At 40.9% G+C, this 14,153-nt stretch overlaps 1 protein-coding gene across 9 annotated transcripts in view; it reads right to left on the bottom strand.

Annotated features, from left to right (window-relative positions):
• Positions 1–14,153, bottom strand: part of TENM3 (teneurin transmembrane protein 3) — a 1,282,904-nt gene that overhangs the window by 716,306 nt on the left and 552,445 nt on the right. For all 9 annotated transcript variants that reach the window (XM_045452383.1, XM_045452387.1, XM_045452410.1 and 6 more), the window contains exon 4: positions 3,939–4,021. The gene's annotated coding sequence lies outside the window, so the exon portion shown is untranslated. The remainder of the gene's footprint in view (positions 1–3,938; positions 4,022–14,153) is intronic.

Raw genomic sequence — 14,153 nt, 5'->3', positions numbered from 1 at the left:
TTGAACCACACGGCTTACGTCCAGGCTCAGAGAGAACCTTGCTTACTCAGGAGGAAGGGACTAGGAAGCACAGTGGAAAAATACCACAGTATCTCAAACTGAAAACCCTAACTTTCCCCTTGCACCAAATGCTGTGTCTGCAAAATACCAAAGTATCTAGAGGAAGAGTAAAATCTGTAGTCAGCCATTCTGATTTTTGTTTCACGAGACAACACACACGGAGCCACTTGGAGTCATCAGAGATGCTTACGATGTTGTTCGATGCTGCTAATTTATACCTTTTCTTTCATCTCTTCCAATGCTTTGATTATATGCCAGCTAGTAATACAATTAGCTTCCAGTCCAAGAGGAGGCAGAGAGGGACAATTTGCTGTGGGGATTTTGTGGGTTTTTGCTTTTTCCTTTCTCTTTCGGCCAATGTTGACGCAGCAGGAAAAACAAGCGATGACAATTTTATACAAGTCAAAGGATTTGCAGTGTGGGGTTTAATTTTATGAAGGCCTGGAAAAGGGCGGAGTTTACTGACTAAAAATGATAGCCTTGGCTTATCTGTGGATTTCAGTTATTTACGATACTCCTTTTCTCCACTTCCAAAACAGACCACGCAACTTTTTACATGTTTTCCATTCTTCCTACCGACTCTTTTAAACAACAGCACGATTCTGTGCCGTCGGTTGTGATACCCAGTTCTGGGTGTCATTTTGTTGCAAAACACTATTTTGCAATTTTCTGAATTTGGGAAACATTTCTGAGTATTTGTTACGCTGAGTTAAAATATCTGGATAACCTTAGGAAATTGAAAGTGTATTTACAGTCACACTGAAAAATACTAGTATGCCCTAAAAGCATACTCACTGTATCTAGTCTAAATCAGACCAGGAGAACTCGAGAAGTCATCCCAGATAAGAGAGTTTGGAGAGAACTCTTTTAGAGTTGTTTTGTTGTGTTTCTTTTTGCATGGATGTGTTTCCTACATTAGAAAATGTGTAGTTGTTTTGCCTGATTTGGAAAGAGTGTGTGTGTGTGTGTGTGTGTGTGTGTGTGTGTGTGTGTGTGTGGCAGGGGGTGTTATGTGAATGCTAACATTTGCTTCTTCATCAAGATGTATGCCTATATATGTGTCTTGAAGGCAGCTGCCTTCCTCCACAGCAGCAACTGTCTCCTATAAAAAGTTATCACTCACTGGGTATCCCAAAGGAGCACTAAAACATTCAAGTTTATGTATTAGCTATTAAAGACTAAATGCTTGTCCTAGAGAACCTCCCAGTATGGGTAGAGTGCTTTTCATGAATTGACAAGAGAAGGGTTTGAAGAGAGGGTACTTAAAACACAAGAGGAGGTTGACATGTTTTATTACAGTGGCCTTCATAGCGGGAGCTTTTTCTAAGGTGAAATGCGGGAGATCCGAAGGAATTTCATCAACAATGGGTTTCAGAGAACCAGACAACCAGGTACTGCTTTTGCACTGAATATCGAGTTCTGTGTTTTAATAGGAGAAAACACACAGGTGACTACGTTTCAGCTTCGAGTGATTGAAATTAGGTGCATGGCTCCCATTAGTAAGAGGAGCTGTGAACCTCATTCCCAGGATGCTTCAATGATAATTTATCCTAAAAATTTAATTTATTTGAAGTGTATTATAAAACTATACGGATAGGTTTTTCACACTGTGCGCCTTCGGCGTGTGATTCACGTTTGGATGAAAACAAAATTCAGGGGGAGGATTTGAGGGACACATCAGCAAAGCAACTTAGTGAAATCACGTCTTAACCAGGCTACATATAACGCACACGCACTGCTAGGGTCTTTGTTTTCCATAGACTGCGTGCAAAATCTAACGCTAAAATTCTTAGAGAGGCTCGTTAAAGAACAGTAACGGAAATCTATGAGCGTAAATTATAAGTCTATTTTGTCTGGATTGTTTGTTTTATGTTCACAGGGAAATCTCGCCATTACCCGAGTTGAGATCAAGGGAAGAGAGGTATCCGGCGTTCCGGAGACGGTACGTAGCGCAGAGCTTCATTTTTGTTTCTACTAATTACTCACTGAGTCTGTAAGGAGGAATGTACTACTAGCCGTGAGAGATATCGCGCTGGACCTCTCCTACCGGTGACTGCTCGGCGTTCAGTGCCTCCCGGTTCCATGAGGCACGCAGCGCCCGTCCCCTAAGCACCCTGCTTTACAGCCTGCTCGCCCGACCATTGGTCACCCCATTCTTCTCTGAATTCTGTACACTGCACGGTATTTTACATGCTTTTATCTTATTTTTGCCACGTGTAAACAGGTGTTGGTTTGACGGTTGTAACACTACGGGTACAGTTTCTTTGCACGACTTTAATACTGTTCCCTCTTAAAGAGAGGTCGTAGGGGTTCTCAGGTTAATTCGGGTAAGAGATAAAAGAGGTTTTCTGCTTTTCTAGGTTTGTGTGCCTCTTCTGTTTTAGAGATTTGAACACCAGTTCTCATCAAAATCCTGTTTAGGAAAAAACTTTCTTATTGTCTGTCTCTTCTTTAGGATATCTGTGTTCTCAGGATTAAACAAATATAATCGAAAAAAATTCAAGAACTTTCTTGGAGCGCTCTTGTCTCACTTTTCGCTGAGATTCCCTTAGGGGAAAAGTGAAAAGAAAAATCAGTGCCTGGGAGGGCTGCCAAAAGAAAACAACAGTAGTCGTTGCTATGCTACATTAACAATTAAACCACAATTTTATTCTTAAAAATACAGCCTTCTACCTTCTCTTTGCCCTTCCGTAAGCTGAAAAACAAAATCGTCTTCTGCAAGTACTGAACTTGTGTCAACTTTGATGTGGAAACAAAACAAAACGAAGAATAAGAAATTCTTTGTTTTACATATAAAGTTAATTCAAATCTAGTAACCTGAAGATAAAATTGTATCAGGGACACACCACATCTGTTGTCATAGACTCTTAAGAATGAGGCACTTGACCTCTAAACTTCTGCACTGATGGTTTTTCAGCTTGGAACAAAATACTGTCTTTGAATGAAGAACATCAAAAAGGTACATGCTTAAGTAACTCAATTTTTCTGACGTAAAAGACGGTATCGTTTGTACATACTTGTATTTCCTATATTATTTCACAACTTAGTTCTTTTCTCCGTGGCTAAATTTTATACTAACATTTTATATTAAAAGAAGAAAAAACCCCACTTCAATCAGAAGAAGGCAAAGAAACTCCAAGAACTCCACCCACTTAGCCAAAAGAAGCACTTTGTGAATGATTTACTCTGGGTAGGTATATTTCTGCACACTTATCTGATTTGCTGCTGTAAATAGCTTCCTGGTGGAAGCCCCTCAGAATATGGCTTTAAATCAATCCATTCACAAGGTTCAAAAGCTTTAAATTACTAGACCATGGTTACCATTGAGAAAACGCACTGAGCTCTATCAAGGACGGTGAGAATGAGAGGGAGAGAGAAAACAGGTACAAGTTTAATTCTCTAAGGTTGCCACATAAGTGCTGCTGAGAAAGGCGCAAGACTTCCTGAGAATAAGAGAGCTCCGAAACACATCACTTACAAAGTGGGGGTAACACACATGCTCTAGTCTCCATTGTGTGCGGTCCCCTCCATCTTGGTAGCAAATTCCCTCTGGGGACAACGCATAGATTCTATATTTTAGAAAGTCCTCATTCCTTTAAATGTCCAGGAAAAAGAGAGAAAAAAAAAAAAAAAAAAGGCTGTAGAAATGCTATTGTTTCCACAGTATCCGAAAGAATATGAAAACCAGATCGATTACACTTTTTGGAAACATCTTCCTAGAGTTTAACTCATGGAAGTTAAAAGCTTACGTAATGGGCTAGAAAGCCCACTGCAACCTAGCGAGAGTGTGTTTTGTCACGACATTCAAGTTGTATATTTCAAGAAGCTTTTGCGTCTCATTCAGTAGGTCTGGAGGCATTTTAGTGACTGGGACTTACCTTCTCTTCTTCTTCAAAGCGGCGTTTAGTTGTCTTGATTGCACCGAGCTTCTAAATCAGTTTGTCTCAGAAGAGCAGGGACTCTAGAATAAAATAAATACAACACATAAACTGGAAGAAAACTTGATCTGCTGTTTTATATGAATTATTTCAGGTCTGAAGTTCTTTCAGTATTAAGACATGCATTATAACAAAGAGGTACTGCTGATTTATAACAATGAAACATCAACAATATTAACAACATAAAGAGAGTTCGTGCCTGCCCTAGTAGTATGTGAAGCTAAAGTTTATGTCATGTATCCATATGGTCCTTTCCCCCCCCCCCTTTTTTTTTCTTCTTTGGAAGTGAAAGTAAGAAATGTATGGCATATTTATCTTGACTAAGAGTGAAATGTTGAGGAATTTATCTGAGACCCGCCACCTTTCTGTCTTCTTTAAAGCCCCTCCCGTCACTGTCTCTGCTGGTAGCTCTGATTATGAGGTAGGAGATATTTTTAATCACATCATATTCCCAGAGCCTGGGATTAGGTTTACTATGGTGTGAATCTACAAACCCTTGTTTCTGGTTCCATTGAAGGAAAACACAAATGCATGAGTTTCTTGTTTTTGTATGTTATTTAGTCATTTTAAAGAGCAATCACAGTGAAAATGAATCCGTTTTTTGAGTTTCTCATTTAGCATTACAGTCCTTTGGAGTAGTTTCCAAATGTCAAAGAATGAGGTAAATTCTCTCTTTCCCTTTCTTTCCCTTTTTCTCACCCTGAACAGAAACTAAAAACAAAATCAACTAAACAAACCAAAAAACCCAGGGAGGATTTAAGATAGGCAAAGATAAGAGATTACTTTTAGGATTGGAACATTGTTGACTAAGAGGTAACTGATTTAATTATCATGGGGAAAAGAGAAATGGAGAGAAAGAACTAGTTTTTCAGAAATTTGTTTTTTGTTTTGTTTTGTTTTGTTTTGTAAACATATTAAGGAGCCAATGAGTATCTGGTTAATGTATTGGCTGAAGAGCTGAGTTTTAGAGGTGGAAGGTCGTGGATGGGTGTATGTACCTCTCCAAGTGGTAGGGAGAAACTGGTCTACACTTGGGGAAATACCTACTAACAGAGTGTTGGGGGTGGGGGGATGAAGAATAGGCCATAAAGGAGCCAGGAGTACTGGGAAAGAAGGAAGGGGACCAGAGTCCAGGAGTCACAGTGGAGGCCATGGAGAGAATGTTCTGAGACATAATGAGTCTGCAGTGGGATTTCAAAGGGTGAGAGCTGTCTGAGGATGATAGGATTCAATTTTGGAATTGCGACTCCTGAGACAAGAATTTTGGTGAGATAGAGGGGATAAGAGCCAGCTAACAGGAGGAGGGAAGCCAGATCATGGCAGGAATGAAAAAAGGTATGATACACTTGAGGGAAATGGTTTTTTGGTAGTAATTTTGCTTTTGGCTGCTTAGGGATGGATCATCCTGGGCACGCTCATAAAACGTAAGTAAAGGCCAATGGCAAGGGAAAGGCTGCAGATGCTAGGGAAAGGTGATGTGTGTGTGTGCGCCTGGGGGGGGGGGGATGTTGGGAAGAGTATCTCAGACCAAGGGTGAGTGGGAGGTTTGGCTGTGAAGGAGGAAGGATGCCATTTTACTTGAGGCAGGGAGGAGAAAGTCATTTGTGGCTTGAGAAACTGGGAAATGTGACAAATGACTGGAGAAGCTGCTTGGGCAATATGATTAAAAATCAATTTACACAAGTGACGCCTGGGTGGCGCAGTCGGTTAAGCGTCCGACTTCAGCCAGGTCACGATCTCGCGGTCCGTGAGTTCGAGCCCCGCGTCAGGCTCTGGGCTGATGGCTCGGAGCCTGGAGCCTGTTTCCGATTCTGTGTCTCCCTCTCTCTGCCCCTCCCCCATTCATGCTCTGTCTCTCTCTGTCCCAAAAATAAATAAACGTTGAAAAAAAAAATTTTAAAATCAATTTACACAAAAGTTCAAGTAGGAATCCAGTGAGATTAAGTAGAATAGGGTTATCCTGCACCTAGTTGGAAGATTTTCATGATTTTCCCAAAAAACTGCATGAGCCTCCAGCTAAGAGGATCAAAGGTGGGGCTAACCCCAGGTTGGGCATCTACTTGGCAGAAGAGAGAAAAAACAAACTGGGAAGTCAAACAGGTGCACAAAATATGGAAAAGAGTGAAGAAATGGATGAATTTGGAGACTGGGCTAGGTGTTTTAGTTAGTTGACTCAGTCCTTTCCTTCTCTCCCCACTTCTCTCCCTCTCTCCATTTTCCTTCCCTTCCCTTCTCTTCCCTTCCCTTCCCTTCTCTTCCCTTCCCTTCCCTCCCCTCCCCTCCCCTCCCCTCCCCTCCCCTCCCCTTCCCTTCCCCTCCTGTCTCTCCTTCCTTCCTTCCCTCCCTCTTCTCTCTCTCTCTCTCTCTCTCTCTTTCTTTCTTTCTTTCTTTCTTTTTCTTTCTTTCTTTCTTTCTTTCTTTCTTTCTTTCTTTCTTTCTTTCTTTCTTTCTTTCTTTCTTTCTTCTCATTCATTCATTCATTCATTCAAACAGATATTTACTGAGTCCTTTCTGTCTTCTAGGCATTGTGCTAGGCACCAGCTAAGAAAAGCAGCCCTTAGCTCAAGAATTTGCAGAGGGAAGGAGATACGTCCTTAGTACATTTTTCACCAACGTCATGTCAGCAACACTCATCTATCTCATAAACATGTGTCATGTATTATGTGTATAATGCATGTGTTTATGATACATATGCAAAATAGCATTATTCATGTTTGTGTTATCTCTCACATTAATTCATCTCATCTTTTCGCACAGTGGGTACCTGATATAGGATACTATATATAGGTCCTCAGTATTTTCATTTCAAAACCTTCCTACTTCCTCCTTCAGACCAACTGCTGTGTATCTAAGAACGCTGTTCGGCAAGAGTGTTGCTGTTACACAGCAAATAACCACGGTAGATGAGCCCGGATGAAGGGACCCTTCTATAAAATACCAAGGGGTGGGGGAGAATGAGGAGATGTCCTGAAATTGGAAATGGTGTTTTGAGCAGAGAAAAGTAATTCAACTCTGGTGTGTGGTCGTCTATGCCTACGGATCAGTATTCCTTTATTGAAAGGGAGAAGAAAAAATCATCTTTTACCCGAGAAAACAGGATTCAAACATCTGATGGGATTAACTTTGGAGCCGTTATTCGGTGGAGAGAAAGTGAGTGAGGGAGTGAGCGCTTTGGAGCTGCATAGTACAGAGGCTGCAAAAGGCTCCTGAAAAGCGAGATTTTGAGGAAGCCTTCCAGGTTTTCTAGAAAGTTGGATTTGAATTTCGTCTTTCAGAATGTGTATTTTACTGTCCTGCAGGTATTCGAGAAGTTTGCAGCTCTGCATCGGTCTTGAATGCACGTCTAGGCAGATGTTTTCCCATGTGATTGTTGACGTGTGAGCCTTGCTATAGCCCAGGCATAACAGGTCCAGGGAGCGTCAGGCTGGGCTCAGGCCTCCAGCTCTGGAACTAATGCTTGACGCTCTCACTGCACCTGCAGCTTTATGGCGACTGTTCCTTTTGGTGCCATTTGTCCAACTCACATTTATAGGACGCGTCATACGCAGGTTCTGAAACCAAACTGCCCGTGAATGAACATCAGCTCTGTCACGTAACGTCTGTGCCTGAATGACCGTGAGCAAGACAATCTCTCTATGCTTGAATCACATCATCTTTACCATGGGGATAAAAGGACATCTCCCCATGGGTTTGTTATGAGAATAAAAAGGGCTAATATTTGTTAAACATGTAGAGTGCTAATATTTTAAAATCCTTTTAAACTCTATGGGGCACCCCTGTCAGTTAAGCCACTGACTCTTGATTTCGGCTCAGGTGATGATCTCACAGTTTGTGAGTTGGAGGCTGCATCGGGCTCTGTGCTGGCAGTGTGAACCCTGCTTGGGGTTCTCTCCCTGCATCTCTCTCTCTGTATTTCTCTCCAAAATAAATAAGTAAACTTGAAAAAAAAAGTAAAGTACTTTTAAATCATAATACTTTTAAATACTCTGAATTATAATCACTCTTTATATTTATACATTAAAATAAAAGTTTTGTCTTAGCTGAAATTATTGTTTTTAAGACTAGGAGAAGAATCTTGATTGGTAATGGGAAATTTTCAATAGATGTTTTTCAAGGAACGTTTGAGACTGATTGGGTTCAAAATGAAACTACTCATATTCTTCTAGAAGCAACCACTTTCTTGGTTAGCATAGAGCATCCTGAAACAAACAAACACGGGATGCAACCATTGTGTTGAAAATGCTCATGCAAAACCAGGGAAAAGAGAGAAAGTATAATGATAATTTGTATCTTTAGGTTTCATCTTCTAGGGTGATTAAAAATTTCTTGAATCTTCCATACTTTTATGTGGTGGATATATCCTATACTCCCCACCAGGCTGCAATTTTTTTCTGGACACAACACGCAGGGAGCATAACAGTAAGAGGCTGATTCTTTCTGTATGAACTGATTAACTTAACAGCGTAGGAAAAACAAATATATGCAAACAACATTTAAATATGCCAATGCAAAGAGACAAATAACATCATTCAAAGAAAGGTCCCGCCTTGCTCTCGAGGTGACAGCTGGCTCCCGCAGAAAAATTGCGCAACCCTATCCTGCTGATACCAGACAGGTATCTACTATCAAAATACAAGTGGTAGAAACCTTGAGTGATGTAGTCCAGAGAAGGCTCTGAGACTGTCCTTCTAAAACATTTAATAAAGAAATTTGGAGATGGAGATAGTCTGAATTATTTATCATTCAACAGAATGAAAGTAGGTAGAACTCTACCCATCTTAGTTTTGTGTGTTTTCTAATCTGATCATCGTAGACAAATGTGAGGAAGATTGTTCATGAAATGCATAACACACAGGGGGAGGAGACGTTTGGGGAGATGACAGCAGTTTTTAACACAGTATGAAAGAAGCTGGCAAAGAAGACCAGGAGGTCTGTTGACTGTGAAAACCACTGCAGAAAGCAAACTGAGCTTGTTGTAAAAAAAAATATCAGCCAGAGAAACAAGCGAGTTCAATAAAGTTGTGGCCGAGAAGGATTTAAGACATGTTTTTCTAGTCAGCAAAATTAATAGCGTTTTTTTATTTTGCCATTTTAATACCAGAGACACCTGAAAAAAAGCAAGGGTGCTGGGTCCTATAAAAAGCCATTCTAAAAATTGGCTCAAGTCGTCTTCGCATGCTGGGCAGATAAAACTAGATGAGTGAAACACCAGCCTCTCATTTATCCGTGTGCTCAGCAAACATCATTGTGTGCATGTTGTCAGGCGCCGTTCCGGTTTAGGTGCGTGAAGATGGGCAAAAGCTCCTACAGCCATTGTCCTCGTGAAGCCAAGATGGCTATCAACAGCCGTCACACAGCTATGGCTGCAGACAGACCACAAGGGCAAGTGTTATGAGCCCACTTAGCAGAAAGACCTCTGAGGCTCAGAGGATGCTCTCTGAGGAAGTTGGTAGGATTTACCTACATCCAGTGGAGCGAGAGTGAGAAATGGGGGTGGAGAACCTTCCAGACAGGGGGAATTGCTGGTACGATGGCTCCGTGACGTAAAGAAGGGTGAGTGTGAAGAACTGAGAGAAGGTGAATGTGGTGGACTCGGGTGAGGCAACAGGAGGCTGGCGAGCCACGAGGGGTCCGGGCCAGACAGCACAAGGTAGAGGGTACCCTGAGGATTTCAGTTTTGATCCTGATCCCGATGGGAAGCTTAAAGAGATGGAGGCAGGAGATGTCATATTTGTGTTTTGACAGCTCTAGTCTGGCTACAGCTTGGACCCCCCCCCCCCACCCCGGGAACTACTCCAGCAGCAAGAGTAAGAGAACCATAAAAACCAAGGACACCCTTGCGGATGAAGGATATGAAAAGGATTCAGGTGAACTTGAGGAGATGTGATGTACAGCGACCAACAGATAATGGCACATACACGCTGAATACGCAGGAGTTTCAGAGTTGTCAATTCCACGGTGGTGAGTTCCAGAATTTACCTTCACACAACTGCTCTGAAGTTCCAAAGCCTAAATTTGTTACCTGTCACAAGGACAAATGCTAGCACTAAAATGGCAAGCGAGATACAAACAAATGCTGTTGATTTTGCTGATTAGAATAAGATTACTTCTCAGTCGCAACCTCATTGGACTCATTTGTTCCACTTGAGGATATTTTTTGATAAGAAGCTCAGTCTGCTAATTTGGGCTGTTACCATGCTTCCTTCCCGTTCCATGTAAGGTGGTAGCATTGAGATGGAAGCTTTGAACTCAATAGGCAAAACGAAAGAATTTAAATAACACGCTGAACTTTGAGCGATTTCTGATAGAAACAGATCTTCAGGTTTCATGATATTTGAGGCTCTGAAAAATGTTATCGTAAGGTATCTCACTACGTTACAAGATGTCTTTGAAATACGTTTCTGCCGGAAATGAAGTGAAAATGTAGACAGCACACAGACCCTGCTGACCAGCTCCAACACAAACATTTTATCCGATGTAAAGAATGCGAGCACTTGGGTGTTATGAACGACCCGACTACATCCCAATTTTTGACTACTCATCTTTGAAACTTCCATTAGTTTCTTCCGAGAGTACGACGTTAAACATATTCCATTCCAGTGTATTTTCCTTTCACAACTCTTCCTTTCACAACAGAAGGATAACATGGAGATTTTTTCTTTTTTTTTCTTTTTTTTTTTAATGTTTATTTTTGAGACAGAGAGAGACAGAGCATGAAGGGGGGAGGGTCAGAGAGAGGGAGACACAGAATCTGAAGCAGGCTCCAGGCTCTGAGCTGTCAGCACAGAGCCCGACGCGGGGCTTGAACTCACGGACCGCGACATCATGACCTGAGCCGAAGTCAGCCACTTAACCGACTGAGCCACACAGGAGCCCCAACGTGGAGACTTTTTAAATGTTCCCAGTACATCTCATAGTTTTTACTAATAAAAGCGGAAGTTCATTTTATAAGTTAGTGACCCTAAACGTTTCTGATAGAAAGCTAAATACAACTGAGTACACCATGTATCATTTGAAGAAGGCAGAGCATAAGTAAATGCCGCATACGTAAACGTAACACGAACAGGTACCTATCCAGATCCACTCTACTTCCAGAACAGCCAGAAAATATTCTCCTCTTTCATATTTAAATTGCTAAAAGTGTCTTAGTTTCACTGTCCTCCTCTCCACCCTCACCCCCATTATTAAACTTTTGCTGGCTGGAAATATTTTAGTACAGACATCAAAATATTCACTTTCTTGTAAGGAAAACAAATACAAAGTAAAACATTTGGGTTATTTATTTATTTATTTGGTAAAAACATATTCTAGCTTCTTAAAGAAAAAAACATGTCTCTTAGAATCCTGATTCTGCATTTTCTTTCTGACCCATTGTTAATCTTTAGAGTGATTGCTTTTTTTTTCTTCCCAAAGCTATAGCTTATATCCAATGGGTTTTTTCCTTCATTACTAATAACACATTCAAAGAATGAAATGTATGATAGGGATTTATTATTGTTACGTTCGCTTACAGTGGGATACGATAACTGGACAGAAAGAATAGTAGCAAAGAATCGGTCCCCTCTATAGAAGGTGCCTATATTTTAGACTCCCAGTTCCATGACCTACACAGGGCCTGGAATGTTTCTGAATTAATTTATTATTAATGCATCATATTCATAAGAGTGTGACCACGAAGGTATTCGAATCACAATGCATTCTGATACAGATAGTAACCTCTACTACTCCAAATCATGTAAGTGAGAAAGCATTTCTGTGATCTTCAAAAATCAGCTCCCTCTGTGGCATACTGTCCACAGAATACTCCCCTGTCATGAAATGCTCAAAACAAACACACAAACACATGAACAAGCCTTTTCACCAGATTCCAGGTAGAAGAACGTGCTGAGATACAATTTTCTATGCACAGGGGGCCGATGATCGGTCGCACACACTTAAACTCACTGGTGCCAGAAACCAGAAGGGGCCAGTCAGAAATTCCTCCCTGTGATATAATCTATGCTCACAATTTGTCTGATAATCAGGGTAGTTCTAGATCTTTTTTGACAAGAAAGCCCAAATGTGTCTGTGTCCAGGGTGGAAGGATGGGAGGTAAAATCTATCCTAATTCTATTGAGGCAAACTCGAAAGCAAACGGTCTTAAGTCAACATTTACCCTCTGCATGCATTCTAAGATCCATCAAGCTTCACCAAAGATGAAATATTAAAGAATACGTAGCAGCCGCCCCAAATCCCAAGTTTTTAAAAAACACAGCTGTTTGGGATCTTCAAATGCCTCCATGATGCAGGGAGTGGATCACAGCCATTGGTAAGTGGAAGCTGGAGGAAAAAAAGTTAAAAAGAGAAACATTTTCTTCCTTAAATAAATGCAAGTGAAGAGGAACTTTCATGGCATGCTTTCACTGCTATTTCAAAGCTTCAAATAGGCTAAGACAAATAAACCACCTCATTTTGACCTAGATTACTATTTAAACAAAGGTACATATTCTTAATTTACATGAAAAGCAATTAGGTCTGCTGCTGACAGCACTGTGAAAAATGCATCTGCTTAGGGCACGCTTTTATATTTGGAAAAAAAAAAAGAAAAAGCTGGAAAAGAGTATTTTTGTTTTGTTTTGTTGTTTGTTTATTCTTTTGTTTTTGTTTTCTTCTGGTCAGTATCGTCTTTGGTCCAGAAATGGTATTAGTATTTCTAAACTGGTTTGAGTGAAGAATTATTATTGCTGTTTATACATGTTTAAAGTATGTTGGAAATTATTTTCTGATTCACACTCTGAGCCCAAATTTTGATATTCCATGCTGTGTTTGATAGTTAAAAAATGGCTAGAAAATGGGAACATCGTTTTCCTTCTCTGGAATGCTTTGTGAACAAAGTAGACTTAGAAGAAGAAAAAACAAAACAAAACAAATTGGGAAGAGTGTGGTAGGAATTATATTCATATTTCTATGTATTAAAATATGAATTTGTTAGTGTAAACATGTTTTTAGAGTATGTGTATTCATCTATGGAGACAAATGTTTAGGAATTCAATATGTGGCCCTTTTTCTCTCTTTTCTTTTAGAGCTTTTTTTGCTTGTTAGAAAGATGATACATCTTCTTTTCAGTAAGTAAACGCGTAAGAGGGAAAGCAAAAGAATGACTACTCAACATTTTGATATCACATTGTCTTTTTTTTTTTTTTTAGTTTAGTTTATTTTTGAGAGACAGAGAAAGAGAGAGAGGGAGAGTGGCAAGGGAAGGGGTGCAGAGAAAGGGAGACAGGATCTGACGCAGGTTCTGTGCTGACAGCAGAGAGCCTGATGTGGGGCTCAAACTCACTGTGAGATCATGACCTGAGCCCAAGACGGACACTTAACCGAGCGCGCCACCCAGGCGCCCCAATATTACGTTTTCTCACTTAAATTTATTCATTCATCAAATATTCATCGTTCACCTATTGTCTGCTAGAATATTCCTAGGTGATAGGGTCACGGTGGCGAACAAGGCCACGGAATCCAGGAGACCATGAAACCAGCAGATAAATACAAGGTAATTACAAATTTTGCCAAGTGCTTTCAGGGAGAAGAATGACGTTCTGTGGGCGGGTGTGATAGAACATCTATTCTAATCTTGGGTGCATTTTCAAGTTTTTCTGTGGAAGTCTGAGTGAGATGCGTCGAGTAAGAAGCGCCGAGGGGAAGGAGGGATGGGGAGAGGAAGAGGAAAGGCTTGCGCGAAGGTCACGAAATGGAGGCTGCTCTGCTGTCGGGAACCAACCGGTGAGGAGGCCATGGTGTGAGGAGAAGCTGGACTCATAGCTTGAGAATCGCTGTGATGCCGTGGAATTATTTTTGTCTGCTATCCCAGAAGTGACGGAATCTACTGGAGGCTTTGCAAGTTGGCAAATAGGATGATTCAATTCAAATGATCAATTGAAACTATTACTTTTTTTTCAAGCTTATTTATTTGGTGGGGGGGGGGGGTGAGAGACAGAGAGACACAGAGACACAGAGAGAAAGAGGTGGCGAGAGAGAGGCAGAGAGAGTTCCAAGTAGGCTCTGCACTGTCAGCACAGAGCTTGCGGGAGGCTCAATCCTACAACTGAACCATGAGATCATGACCTGAGCCTATGTAATAAAAAAAAAAAAAATTTTTTTAATGTTTATTCATTTTTG

The sequence above is a fragment of the Leopardus geoffroyi genome, chromosome B1 (assembly GCF_018350155.1).
Source record: "Leopardus geoffroyi isolate Oge1 chromosome B1, O.geoffroyi_Oge1_pat1.0, whole genome shotgun sequence".
Lineage (NCBI taxonomy): Eukaryota > Metazoa > Chordata > Mammalia > Carnivora > Felidae > Leopardus > Leopardus geoffroyi.
The sequence above is the reverse complement of the archived record's forward strand: the minus strand, read 5'-3'. Positions and strand labels throughout refer to the sequence as shown.